This window comes from Prionailurus viverrinus, chromosome A1 (genome assembly GCF_022837055.1).
Source record: "Prionailurus viverrinus isolate Anna chromosome A1, UM_Priviv_1.0, whole genome shotgun sequence".
Classification (NCBI taxonomy): Eukaryota; Metazoa; Chordata; class Mammalia; order Carnivora; family Felidae; genus Prionailurus; species Prionailurus viverrinus.
The window spans coordinates 113,139,750-113,154,737 of NC_062561.1; the positions used below are offsets into that span (position 1 = coordinate 113,139,750).

General features: G+C 44.3%; 1 long non-coding RNA gene across 1 annotated transcript; it reads left to right on the forward strand.

Moving 5' to 3' along the window:
* The first annotated feature begins 206 nt into the window (after nt 1-206).
* Nucleotides 207-5,416, forward strand: LOC125169719 (uncharacterized). Its single transcript, XR_007153777.1, has 3 exons — nt 207-300; nt 2,424-2,624; nt 5,312-5,416. It is a non-coding gene; the product is annotated as an uncharacterized LOC125169719 (long non-coding RNA).
* Nucleotides 5,417-14,988: the final 9,572 nt, after the last annotated feature.

The window sequence follows — 14,988 nt, forward strand, 5'->3', positions numbered from 1 at the left end:
CCCAGAGCGGCCGCAGCGGTGACCCCGGGCCTGCTGCCTGGCAGGCTGGGGAGTGGCCCCAGAGGCTGGGATCTGCTTTCCTAGAGTGTGGGGGTGGTTCCCCCTCATCTGACCATTTCTTCTTTCTTTTCTTCCTAGAAAGATGGCTTTCAGCTGTTTCCTCAAGACTCCTGGTAACCTCTTGAAAAAGACGTATTTATTGTATGTGTGTTTTAACATTATAAATGTAATCTGCATTTGATGCACAAAACCCAGAAGAGTAAAAAGAAGCGAAAACTCGTGACAGTCCCACTACCACGGGTTAGTATGTGTTCTGCCAGTCTATTTTCTGTGAATGTTTTTCAGCATTGTTTTTAAAGACATTAATGACCTAATTATACACTTCTGATTTAGGCATCGTTCTAAGTACTTTGCCTGGATGCTCTCAGGCTGCATATAGTACAGCCCTGTTACGTCAACACTTTTATTACCACCATTTTTACAAATGAAGGCGCTGCAGTTTAGAAGGGGCAGGAAATCTGCCCAGGACTTCCCAAGGCGATGGTGGGGCCAGGATTCAGTAGCAGGCTGGGCTCTGCAGATTCCACAGCTCCAAACCACCTCACGATACACATCTGTGTGGGATACAGACTAATGTGTGTCCAGTTTTTCACTGAACAACAAATTGGGGCTAATTTCTCATTCTTTTGATAGCCCTCTACACATGGGTTTTACAGTTGCCTATATCCCGCTGCACAGACTTATCTTAACCTTTGTAGCCACTTCCCTGGTTTTGGATTGTTCCAGATTTTGCCGTTGTGATCCTGAGATGATCACTCAGTACAGATTTTTTAAGCCCATCTCCCATGATTTGATGGTAGTGGAATTCTGTGTGAATGGACACACACACCTGAAAGAATTTTGAAAGACTGGCAAATCACCTTTAAGAAAAATTATACCTGCAACATTTGGTATTATAATCTTCTATCAAACTGGCAAGCATTTTTATTTTATTATTTTTTTAATGTTTGTTTGTTTAATTAATTAATTAATTTTTGAGAGAGGAGAGAAAAGCAAGCCAGGAAGGGGCAGAGAAAGAGGGAGAGAGAAATCCCAGGCAGGCTCTCTGCTGTCAGCATGGAGCCCAACGCGGGGCTCAAACTCATGAACCATGAGATCATAACCTGAGCTAAAACCAAGAGCCACCCAGGCGCCCCAGCATTTTAAAAAATTTATATCTAACTTTTAAACTTTTAAGTTATTTTTTTAGTGATCAAGCAATGAACTTTCTTATTTATTCATTGTCAATTTTAATTTATTCTTTTGTAAATTTACTGCTTATGCTCCTTACCTAGTTTTCTACTGTGTGTGTGATTCATTTTTAGATTGACTTGCAGAAACTTATTAGATTAAGGATATTAATCCTCTGCTTTCTGGATTGCAAATAGGTATCTCAGTTTGTCTTGCTTTTAGTCAGTTTTATCCTAAGATAAAATTCAATTCGGTTTACCTTAGGATGTTTTTGCATTTTCGTTAGAGGCTTGAAAATGTTATGCAGCTGATTTATTGATCTTTTTCTTTGTGCCTGCTTCCTTTACTTTTTTTTTTTAAACTTCCTTCTGTCTCCTCAGCAATATGACATAAACATTCATGTTGAATGTGGATTTTATCCTGTTGCTTAAAATTAAACTTGCTACAACATGAACTAAAGCACTGAGATGTCAGAGTGGGTGACTCAGTGATAGAAGAGAGTGAAATGAAACCGTACCAGCTAATTACCCAGGAAAACACAACCCAATAACACATCGATCCTGAAACGGAGATGTAGACTGACACAGTTATGTTGTTTTATCTTATCACACAACTACAGGAGAAAGAAATGTTTATGTGTTTATTTTTTGGTGTGATTTGTCAAACTCCTAAGGAAGATATCACCATTTCTTACCTTATGAATGGAATTCATATGTATTTTCTTTAAATATCAGAAAGTGTTGCTTAATTTTCTTCATAATCATTATAAAGCTAACATTTTATGACTTGAAGCACTTTTTAGCATAGAACTGCACCCAGTTTCTACATGTTCAGAGTTAAGATATCATCTATATTCTGCCACAGAGCTCAGAAGCAAGGAGTGCCATCCTGATCCCAGCCTCAAGTCCCCAGTCCAGATGCCTCCATGCCTTCTCAATTTCTTCTCCATGGAAAGGAATAGAAATCTTATAGGTCAACAAGTATGGGGTGGATTCCAACTTGCAAAACCTTTATAGATGGCCTCATTTACTTATATACATGGGGAAAGGTATCCAAAAGACAGGAAGAAGCAGTAAAATATCTACATGAGTGATCTACCATACTGTTGAGAAATACCACTGAATGCCAGTGTTACTCTAACGTTACATTTCCTTGGCCTCTCTTTTCTTCTTCCTTCCTTTAATATATTCCAGACACGCTCATTGGCAAAACCCAACCAGAAGCCAGAGCAGAGAGCCTGGGCACTGTGTCCTATAGAGGTTACAGATCCAAGTTCACAGGCCAAGGTCGAGAGACATGGAGAATGGGTCTCATGGCAAGCAGAAGCAGAGAGAATTAGCCAGGATAAAGACGAGAAGAAAATTAAAAATCCTTCGGAAGTCCACCCTCCAGAGGTAACTTTGATTAACACTTTGGTCAGTTTGCAATGAGTTTGTCATACGGGTTACTTTTATACAGTTGAGATCTACTACATAATTGCTTTTGAAAACATAGTTAACCAGGAAACCGAGGTCCAAATCAAAAACTGTTTTAAGAAGGGTTTGATGACAGATAATCATTGTATCTGAGTGGTTTATTAACTTTCCAAATATGTTAAAACATGCAGATGCACATGCATGTGCACACACACACACACACACACACACACACACACACAAAATGACCCAAGTCATTTAATGGGAGAATTTTTTCCCCAAAACTATTGCTCTAGCTTCTTGAAATGTAAATGCTCTTTTTTCTTACACTGTGAGACCAACTATTCTTTCATGGACAAAATTAAGATTTTTTGGTTTATTAATTTTTTTAAATCGCAGTATCCTGAGTATATAATCAGAGATAACAAATGAATGACACATTTACTGCCATGTTCCATTGGATTCCCCAAGACAGACATCACTCACTGATCCCCTCCTTCTTTCCTCTGGAGTGCCCATGTGGCTTGGTTTCCTCCCCAGCACAACAATCCTCAGTACAGTAAGTCTCATAAATTGAGGCCTATTCCTAGCCATCAAGTTCAGCAATCATTAAGAATAGAAGTATACTACCCGATAGTTTCCGTGGCCATCAACCATGGCAGAAGATTCTTCCTAGATGTGAAGCGAGAGATACAGCACCAAAAAATCCATTTCTTAGCCTCAGCAAAACTGCTCAAGCTGAAAAACAGCTGAGGAAAATAAGTGAAGAGATGAGGTAAAGTGGCAGAACTCTCCACCAAAGCAACCCAACTGGATTTTGAGTTTGGGATCTCCAGAAAAGAAGAAGTGCATATCCACAACCCCCCATTCTCACATTCTTGGAGTTCATGATCTCAGCCACCAGACTAAGTCTGTTTTGCAAGCTTACGCATCCAGGAATGTCTATTGCCCTTGCTCCAAAGACTGCAAAATGATGGGGTCCCCACTTTTTCCCTCCAGAACCCTCTGAAGGCTGCTCCACAGAGAGTGGTAAAAGAAGTCTGAGGCCAATCAATATTTTATGTTCTTTATAAGAAGTTGTTTTTTCTTCCTTGATGCCTATAATGTAAAAGTAAATTATTCTTAATATTCAAATATTTTGCTAGAATGTGTTTTAAATGAAGCCCCTGTGTGATGGGTCCTGAAGGCCATCCATCACTAGGTTTGGAAATTCACCAAAATGACTCCCAGAACTCCGCCTGAAGTATCCTTGTGGCTAAGATATATTATAGCAAAGTCATAGGAATATGCAGCTAGCTTATAAGGGGAAAGGCACAAGCAAGTCTGGCGGAATATAGGCTTCTTTTTCCTCTCTCCCTTCTCTTAGGGGTCACAGAGAGCTCACCCTTCCCCTGGCAAGGAAAACGGAACAACATATGTGTGATGTGTCTGCCCAGGGAAGCCCATTAGAGACTCCATTCTCAACTTTTTTATTGGCGTCTGATCATATAGGCCCTCCAGCTAGCGTGGACCAAAATTCCAGACTCCCAGAAGGAAAGCAGGTGTCAGCGTATACCCCAGCATTTGTAAAAACAGTTCAGGCACTGTGAGCCACTCTTTCCAGTCAGGCGAAGTTTTCTGTCAGTGTAGGGAACTAGTTACCAGCCAAGTTCCCAGACACCAGCCAGCATGGCTTCCTAAGGGCAGCGGCTTCAGTCTGCTTTATTAACTCTTTTCTGCACAGTCCTCTTTCAGTTTATTTTTCCTTAGAATGTGATGAGCCCCTTCAAATTGCATACTAAATAAAGTTGTCTTTAATTCTTTCATCATTGCTTTGGTTCTGGTTGTACAAGTTTCTTCCTTAAGACATTCTATAATTCTTGAATTTGGTGAGATAGTCAAGGAGGACACAACCTCTCCTCTTCTTTCCTTTCCTTTCCTTTCTTCCCTTCCTCCTTTCCTCCTTTCCCTTTCTTTCCTTTCATTTTCTGTTTCTTTCTTTCTTTCTTTCCTTCCTTTCCTTCCTTTCCTTCATTCCTTTCCTGAGAGAGAGCACAAAGTGAGTAGGAGCAGAGAGAGAGAGGGAGAGAGAGAATCTCAAGCAGGCTCCCCATTCTGTCTGCCTGGAGCCCTACTCAGGGCTCAAACTCTCAAACTCTGAGATCATGACCTGAGCCAAAATCAAGAGTTGGACGCTCAACCAGATGAGCCACTCAGGCACCCCTCTTCCTTTTTATTTCCATCACTTTGCCTGTCTTCTCTGCATTCTCTTCTATTTCCATGCTTGTCCTCCATGTTACTCGTTCATGGTTCTATGGTCTCAGCTCTGCTTCCTGCACCCCTAATGCAGGGTTGGGAGGTAGGTTTTTGTCTGGTATTGCATTAAAAACCTCTAAATTGCAAACCTGAGTGCTTTTTCCTCAGATGTTATTTTCGTGTTGTTGCTTCTCCCCCTCCAGCCTTTCTCCGCAGTGAGAAGTCTATCTCGATCCATTACTTTCCATAAGAGAGGTCGTGGGGGCTTATTGCTGCCCCCGTCATTGGGGGTGGTGTCTGTCAAAAGTCCTTTCCAGGAGTTGAGTCATAGATTGTGGTGCAACTTCCCGGTCTTGCTCCTAGTGACCATCAGGTAGCATTTACTGAGTATCTGTTAACTGAAATCCTTCTTCTCCTGCCCCACTGGATAGCTCTCTGACGCAGTGGAGACATGGAGAACGTAGAAAGAACAGTGCCCTCGTGCGCCTGCCTAGGGGCTGTGCCATCTGCAAGCTGTGACTGTCGTGTCATATCTGTGAAGACTCCCGTCCTGGGCTGCTGTGGAGCCTCATTCTCCACCCCCGTTTCCCAGGACATGAAGAGAGGGGTGCCCATGGATGCAGCACTCTGGATGGTGTCCTGATATTTCGGACAGGTCAGCCCTGTGGTTCTGGTTTTAGGGATCTTGGCTCTTGGAATGAGAGGTCCTGACGTGGCACTTTTAATCCAGTTCATTGCCTGGCATTTGTTTGAATATTGATCCTAACTCACTGAATGATGTTTTTACTGTTTCCAATGTTTCCAATCTTAGGTATTTTCATGAGAAGTTGGGAAGGGCTTGTTAGGGAGCTATTAACCAAGCATCATTTAAAAACTTGAGTTCTAAGGAAGCTTCTAATTAAGGAGCTATCTGGGCTCACAAAGAATAAAGCACTGGAAGCAGCCAACAAAGATTAGAGTCTCATTAAGGGGCTAAGACAGGTACATGTGGAAAATAACCCACAATCCCAGACAGTGTATTTTGATGGGTGCTCTGGGAGTACAGCAGGCTGGGACTCGGGCACTCTGGCTTCTCCTTCCTGCCTCCAGCATGGACTTGCTGTGTGACCTCGGACAAGGCAGGGCTCCCTTCTGGAACTCTCTTGCCTTGTTTACAAATGAGGGAATTGGTCTAGAGAGTTCCAGTATGCCTCCAGCTCCAACATTCTTCATCTTTCTCAGCTGTTGTGATTCAGTGGGAATTCTGTAGAAAGGAGGGATCGGCTGCCCTTGGACTGAGGGATCACCTCTAAAGGCCAAAGAAGCAGAAACTACAGACCCCTCCCTGAGTCCTGCCTCCATGCTGGGAGTGCCTGCATACCTCCAGGGCTGCTCAACTCCATGTCTCTTGCTTGTCTCTTTGTCTCCTAGATTTCCTTACGCATAATGGCCTGTAAACGATATGAGCATGAAGTTTACAAAGGTCTTGTCTGTTTGAATCATCCCGCCTGTGTGCATGTATGTGTTCAGTGTAGCAGAAAATGGATGTCAGAGCCTTTTTAAAAGGGAAAAGTCCATTGTCCCTTTTATAATTGATTCATAATTTAGCCCTAAGGAGTTGGGTGTTGCTTCCTTCTGACAATAAGCCATGACCCTTTTGTTAGGCCAAGTTTAGACAAGAGGTCTAAGGCTCGAGTGAGTAACTTCTGATACATCAGGGTGTGCGGAGACCTCGGGACCTGGCCTGGATCCTCCTCTGCTCCAGGTAGAGTTTCTTCCTGTGTTCAGAATTCCATATTCTCCATGAGCGTCTGGCAGGCAGAGGTGAGTCAGCACCCATGGAGACAGCAGCCTGGCACGCTGCTGTCTGAAGAGGCTGGTCTTAGGTATGACTCCCCCAACCCTGCCCTGCCTTGGGTCGGTGAGATAAAGACCTGGGGCCTCAGGGACTGTCCTCCCCGTGGGGACACTGCTGCCTGGCTGTCCTCCTGAGCGGGAGGCCCTGCTTCCCTCCACTGTGTCTCATGTGAGAACTCCTCACCCCGCCACCCCCGTCCACCACCAGGATAGGAGGGCAGGGAGCTAATTTAGCAGATTATAAGACACCACCAAAACCAGGTACTCAGGTTGACGCAAAATCCTCGTGCGGGGGATAAATAATCTAACTGGCTGTTGATCTGCAACCCAATAGAGAGATCATCGAAAGTGCTCCCTGGTAGTTGTGTTAGAGTTTCCCCTTCTTCTGAGACAAACTGCTCATACTGGTGCCTGTCACATGCACCCATACTTGCAGGAGAGAGGAGAGTGGGGAGAACTGTTGTTATCATTAGTATCTGTGAAATGTTGCAAGAGGGGGAAACGCACGCATCCCAAAGGATCTTTCTCTGTGGCTGCCCCAGACTTTGCTGCCTGAGGGTCAGCAGAAGATCGTGCCTTCTCTGCTTCCCCAGCTGAGTCACAGCATTTTCCAGACTGTCCTGTATTTGTCTGTGTGCCTGTCTCTCCATCAGTCTGCACGCCATGTCCACTCCTCACCTCAGACGCAGCCTATGCAGAGTGCATGCTCAGTGCTCAGCAGCGACTGCTTACACCGAATAAATAAGTCAGCTCAAGACTTCGCTAAAGAGCAGAGAGAACAGCCTTCCCCAGAAGGCAGCCACACGGCCTGCGTGTGTTTGGTTTCTGTAGTGGATAAATATTTACTGAGCATCTACTCTATGCCAGGTATTCTTTTAGATACTGAGGATACAGCAGTGAACAGGACAAGTAAGATTCCTACCCGCAAGGAGTTCAAATTTAATGAGGGGACAGATAACAACCAACCAACAAATCAAATGGCAGCAGTTGTTAAAGGAATGAAAATGAATAGAGGGTGATAAGGGTCAGGAAAGACCTGTGTCCTTTAAAGCGAGTTCTGAGGACAAAAGAAGGGAGACAGAGGGAAGAGCCTTCCAGATGGAGGAGACAGCTAGTGCAAAGGTCCTGGGGCAGAACTAAACGTGGCATGCTAGAGAAACAGGAAGAAGTCATCCAGATGGCTAAAAGTGTGCAGAGTGGAAGTGGGGAGTGGGTGGCGTGGGAATAAAGAAGCGGGTGGGCTGAGGCCAGATCACACAGATTAGTCTACCTGTGCCATGAAGCCACCGAGGTGCTCTAAGCTGGGTGGGGGAGGGTGGCACAAATCTGTTCATGGAGGCATTTTGAGAAGACCTCGTGATCAAACCAGGGTCTCATCCTTCTGTGGGGATGACCCTTCCACTGTCATGCTGCTTTTAAGGGAGGGACGTGACTTTCTGCTGCTCTTTCCTCACTTGCTTAGCCCTTCCGGTGCACGTTTGGGCCTGTAGAGGAGAGAGACTGGCTCTCAGGAGGACGGAAACCACAACTCCGGGCTTGAAAGCACTGAACAACTCCACCCTGGCCAGGGCTCTTTGGTTTTGTGTGTGTGTGTGTGTGTTTAGTTTATTTATTTATTTTGAGAGTGAGAGAACCAGGGAGGGGCAGAGAGAAAGGAAAGAGACAGAATCCCAAGCAGGCATGGAGCCTGACGGGGGTCTCAAACCCACAAGCCCACGAAACATGAGATCATGACCTAAGCTGAAACCAAGAGTCAGATGCTTAACCGACAGAGCCCCCCAGGCACCACTGACCAGGGCTGTTTTAAACTGTAAGTGAGAGAGACACCACACGAACCAGCTAAAGTCAGAAAGGGAGTTTGTTGGCTGCCAAGACTGATAGTGACTGTGCTTGAACTTGAAGGGACAGCAGGACTGTCTCTGTCAGCTGTCACTCTGTTTCTCTCTTTGCACTGACTTTATTTTCTCTTACTCTAGCAGAGCTTCCTGCCAGATGCCTTCAGTCCTGCAAGGTAGAGTGTCTGTCCTGGACATCATGCCTCAGGGGGCCCCATGCTTTGGAGTAACTTCCTTGAAATTACTGGGGCTGGAGCCATCAGTCCCTTCATAGGTGCTCTGGTCCTCATTTCTTCCATTAGGTTCCTCTTTCACCTACAGTGTCAATCATAGGCTGGGAGGAACTTGAGAACTCACATCCGTGGGGTTATCCTGGGGCCCTGTGGACAGGCCCCAGTTCCAGGATGATGGTCTGATGAGTAGTTCACTCTCCCAGGGTAGCATGGTATTTCTTTCACTGGATCTCACAAGATGGCCATCAGAATGATGCTGACATGCTGATTTGGGATGACTTAAAAAAAAATTTTTAATGTTTATTTATTTTTGAGACAGAGAGAGAGAGAGAGACCCAGTGCAAGTGAGGAAGGGGCAGAGAGAGGGAGACACAGAATATGAAGCAGGCTTCAGGCTCCCAGCTGTCAGCACAGAACCCAACACAGGGCTTGAACTTATGAACCGTGAGATCGTGACCTGAGCGGAAGTCAGATGCTTAACCCACTGAGCCACCCAGGCGCCCCTGATTTGGGATGACTTTTACTCCCATCTGACACAGGATGAGTTCAGAGTTCTGGGCTACCATGACTCTTGGGCTCAAGGTGCATGTGAAGGCCTGAGCATCAGTCTCTCCTGTTCATGTCCTGATTGTGGTGCCCTTTTAGTCTGTAACCCCCGAAGATGGCCTGTTGGTGGCAGGCGTCCTTTATCCTGTCCCCTGCTGCTGTACCACCCCACACTACACCACATGTCAGGATCTATACCACATGGCCATGCCTCTCTCCCTCGAGGGTTTTGAGACCATTTCTCCACAACCACAATGTGCTATTATAATTGATATTCTCTCTTGCAACAGATTGATTTTTGTGCCCTCCTGGGTTGGTTGTGACGCATGCCAGATAAGGGACAGGCCTTCTTTGTGCAGATGGAGATAACAATATAGCTCTGACCTCTGCCCTCAACCACCTGCATCTTTTCATTTACCTCCCTTCCATGTATGATTGGCTAGGAAACCTTTATAAAGCCAGGACCAAGTGGCACAGTTTCAAGAAACACAGACCATCTATCTAAATTAATTTCAAAATAGCTCAAGTATTTTTATTCTTTACTCTTTGAAAATTCTGAAGGGAATCTAAGTACATGCTTCACAGCAATTCTCTACATTTTTACCTGACAGTTCACAGCTTCTCCAGCACAGATTTCTTCAAAATTCGTACCCTTCCTGGGCACCTGGGTGGCTCAGTCAGTCGGGCATCTGACTCCTGATTTCAGCTCAGGTCATGATCCAAGGGTCGTGGGATTGAGCCCCCTGTTGGGCCCCTCACTGAGTGTCAAGCCTGCTTAAGATTCTCTCTCTCTTTCTCTCTCCCCCCCCCACCTTCTGCCCCTCTCCCCTGCTCGTGCTCTCTAAAAAAAAGAAAAAGAAACAAAATTCTTGCCCTTGCCAAAACACCTAACCCCACAGCCCGTGTGGCCTTTCTTCTTCATTTCTACTCTTCCTCTTAGTATTTAATTACCTAGATCTGTGCTGTCCAGAGTATGGTGGCCACTAGCCACGTTTGGCTGTTAAGCACTTTAAGTGCGGCTGATCTGAAAGGAGATGTGCACTAAGTGTAAAAAACACACCGTATTTTGAAGGCTTGATATGAAATTTAAAAAGGAAATTTAAAATAACTGACTGATTTTTTATATTCATTCCAAGTTGAAATGATAATGTTTTAATATATTGAGTTAAATGAAATATGTAATTAAATTAACTTTACCTGTTTCTTCTTGCTTTTTCTAAAATATATATATGTATATAATATATATATACATGTACATATATATGTATATATATGGGATATATGTATATATATATGTATATATACATTTTTTTTTTGAGAGAGAGAGAGAGAGAGCAAGCAGGGGGAGGGCAGAGAGAAGGAGACATAGGACCCAAACCGGGCTCTGCGCCAACAACAGCGAGTCCAATGTGGGGCTCAAACTCACAAACCACAAGATCATGACCTGAGCTGAAGTGGGACCCTCAACTGACTGAGCCACCCAGGTGCCCCTCCTTTTGCTTTTTTAGTATGGCTAGTAGGAAATTTTAAGTGGCATATGTTGCTCATGTTATATTTCTTTTGCACAGTGCTGAGTCAGATCAGTGAAGACTTCCCAGTTTTCTCCTTTTCCTCCTGCTTCTTCCTCTTTCCTTCCTGGTTCTGTCTTCCTTGACCTGATGTCTTGGTTTGAAAATACAAAAGTCCCACTAAGTGGTCTGGCAGAAAAGAAGCTCTCCCAGATGGGGGCATCAAAGGGCAAAGGCTCTAGATATAAATACATCAATCATTTATTTTAAATTTTTTTAATGTTTATTTTTTTTTTTTTTGAGAAAGAGAGACAGCATGAGTGGGGGAGGAGCAGAGAGAGAGACACACAGAATCCAAAGCAGGCTCCAGGCTCTGAGCTGTCAGCACAGGAGCCTGATGCAGGGATTGAGCTCATGAACCTCAAGATCGTGACATGAGCTGAAGTCAGACACTTAACCACCTGAGCCACCTAGGCACCCGATACATCAATCATTTTTGTCTCATCCCACGTATGTTAAATAGTATTTGCTTTACTTGAGGAACGAAAGGACTTCACTATTGAAATCATCATCATAAAATTTACTACACAGAAAACAGATGGAGGAAAAACAGTAATTCTTTTTTCCTGAAACACTTACAAAGTCCACATCTTAATCTAGAGTTTAAATTATTTCATTCATGATTTAACTCCTCGCAAATGTCTGTTGTGTCCAGGCTCTGCCATGATTCTATACTTCTCAGTCGACACATTCATATTAAGACCATTAGCTCTTTTTTATTTAAAATTGGTAGGCAACACTTTCCTATTTTGTATTTCTTCACTTGGATAAATGTCTAGTTAGTTCCCAGTCCATCATCACCAATAACTTAAGAACCACTTTATTCTTCACTCCAGGAGGCTGTCCCTAACCAGGAAAGCCAGGCTGCTGTGACTCACGCCTCGCATAAAATATGTCTGTTTGGGAAAACAGCCAGAACTATTGCTTGACCTTATGATAAGAGATAAAAAGTAGTTGTGAATACAACAGGAGGATTTGTTCTAAACTTTTAAATATTTTTATTTGATGATCTTTTAAATCTTTTTTTTATTGAAATGCAGTGCACAATGACAGCTAACAAGAGACGTATTCCCACGTCTAAGTGTTCACATATGTGAAAAATAATTGGATGTGGGCTGAATAGATGCATTTGAAACAAATCATGGGTGAAGAACAAGAGACGATCTTTTACTTGATGATTATTCTCCCTGTGTTAATAAGGGAGTAATTTACCCTGGGTGGTTGCAGCCAAAGATTGAAAAGCTAACCAGTTAATGCTATCAGCCTGTGGTTTTGTTAAGTCAGGAATCGAACTTGGAAAATGGTTCCTTGGAATCTCCAGGGAACAGGGTGGGGCTGGAAAGCCGGAATCCCATGTCTTTGCCCATGAAGAGCACACATATATAATTTTAGGATTTATTAGTTAGTATTTACTAATACTTTGGTTTTGTACATTTAAAATTTCAGACAATTGCTTGTTCATGTTCACTGAGGAAGAGGAAGTCGAGTATTGTGTAATTAAACGGAATCAGGAGAATTTACGCTGATATTTGGTAAGCCATTTCCTCTTCTTACTACAAGTGTCTGATACATGCTTTTCCCGATAAGTAGCAGAACTGCTGTTCTCATCAGAAATTTCGGAGCTGAAATAGAAATCTCTGAGGGGCTGTTTGACTTTGAGGTGGCGTTTTTGTAAGGATTTTTTGGAAACAAGGGGCAGTTGCGAATTTAGATCTTCGAGGACTGTGCTATTACCTCTGACGAGATGAATGTTCAGGCATGTGCAAACAAGTCTCTTGGTGTTTGGCCCAGAAAGCTCGATTGTTTCCCCCTCTGGCCTGCACTTTCTGTGGACCCTTGCAGTAGAGCGGAAGTAGGACAGTGATCTGGAGATCTGCACGCTTACCCAAAAGCCCAGCCAGCTTCTCCTGAGTCAGGATGAGGCCGACTGCACTCCTCAAGAAGTCCCAACGTAGAAGCAGCTTTCAAAGGTCCCTTTCCCCACCCCTCCCCCTCTCTGCGGTGCTTGCCCTCAGCCAAATGCATGGCTGTGCGCTCCTAAAGATCTCAGGACACCTCCCAGCAGCTTTTGCAACCCGTCCCAAGCCTAACACTAGAGCAAATCCTCTAAATGTGTAATATAAATTTGCCCTGGTCTAATCTGGGGACCCCGTGGGGGCGCTGCCTTAATACCACATGTCCAGGTGAGGTATGGAGAGACAGACTGATTTCTATCTCTGTTAAATATGCTCCCTCTTAAGTGATGTGACTAAGGAAGGAACACCTTCTCAAATTTCTCTGGAGGCCTATGGTTTGGTGCTAAGAAGATACGGAGGCAGAAATTTGCGGCTCTTTACTAAATCTTGCCATACACCTACAGCCTTGTCAGTATAAATTCTGATCTCAGAGGAAAAATGAACTTCAAATGTGACCCACACGGATGCATATCAGAACCCTGTCTAATAGATAGGCTGGCAGGGCCATAGAAGAAGTGGGTACCAAATCACCAAGTCAAAAAGATGTCTACACCCCAGTGTTCATTACGATATTATTTATAATAAATATGGAATATATAAAAGATAGATATGGAAGCAGCCCAGGTGCCACTGATGGATGAGTGGCTAAAGGAAAGGGGAGGTGCACACACACACACACACACACACACACACAGGATGGAATACTATTCAGAAAGAAAGAAGGCACTGTTGCCGTTTGTGAGAACATGGATGGCCCTTAAGAACAGTATGCAAAGTGAAGTAAGTCAGACAGAGAAAGACAAACTACTGTTTGATATCATTTATACGTGGAATCAAAAGAAGAGAGAACAGACTGGTGGTTGCCAGACTGGGCGGTAGGGGACAGGGGCAGGGGACAAAATGGGTGAAGGGGGTGGGAAGGTACAAACTTCCCATCATAAAGTCCCGAGGGTGTAATGTACAACATGGTGACGATAGTTAATAATACTGAATGGCAAATTTGAAAGTTGCTCAGAGAGTAGATCTTAAAAGTTCTCATCACAAGAAAAAATAATTATATATATGTATGGTGATGGATGTTGACTAGACTTACTAGGGTAATCATTTTTGCGAGATGCATCAAATCATTATGTTGGAAAAATAAAACTAATACAAGGTTATATGTAAATTATCCCTCCATTTAAAAAAAGGTGTGGGTGGGTGCCTGGTAAGGGCAGGAGGTGAAGGTGAAGAAGACCTCCCAACACTAAAGGAGCACCAGCTGGGGCCCCGGGTCCCTGGGGAGGAAGACACAGGTCTGCCCTGCTTAGAGGCTGTGGAGCATCACTGTGGAGCAGTGATGGTGGGTGGAGCCCTCCTCCCGGCATCCTGTTTCTAGACATTAAATATCTGGTTCACTGCCTGAGCAAATCTCTGAATGCTTTTCATAGCGTGAAGGGAAAACAGAGGAGGAGTCCAAGCCTAAATGCTAATGCAAGTCTCTGCATTAAAGAAACATTTATTATGGGTTTGAACCAAGGCCAGGCTCAGGCTGCCAGAGAGAGCTGGAAGGAGAGATTGGAGAGTGCTTCCTTTGAAGCTGGTGGTCAGATCTCTGCTGGCTGTGGTAGCGAACCTATCTTATCCCACCAAGGAGGAAGGCTATTATTTAGGAGGGAGGGGGCCTGCATTTGAAGTTCTGTATTAACATTATTACAAATGATAGAAAACTTTTTTTTCCAGACAGCTTTTATGTTGCAGAGACCAAAACAACTTGCCTAATGTGGGTTTTGCCCACTCCCCTTAGAGTAGTAATTTTAAAAGAGCTTTAATTTAATGAAACAAATTGCCATGCCAAATAGTCCCCAGTGGGGGTGGAGATGGTCTGCAGTGCTGAAGAGCTCTCAGCTCTGCCTGAAATTTCCAGGCTGTGGAGTTTTCCTGGGCCTGCCCGCCGCCTAGGGGTGCAGCTCTTCACGAGTAGCTCTGAGTGCCGAGCCAAGAGCCAGGATGAACAAGGATGAGCCGACCTTACTCTGCCCTCATGGCAGCTCTGAGCCTGAGGGGGCCAGGTGGGATGGGGAGAGAGGGCATCCAATGTGAATCCAAAGCAGAAAGTATGAAGGGCCATGTGAAAGTCTGATAGAACATTGCAG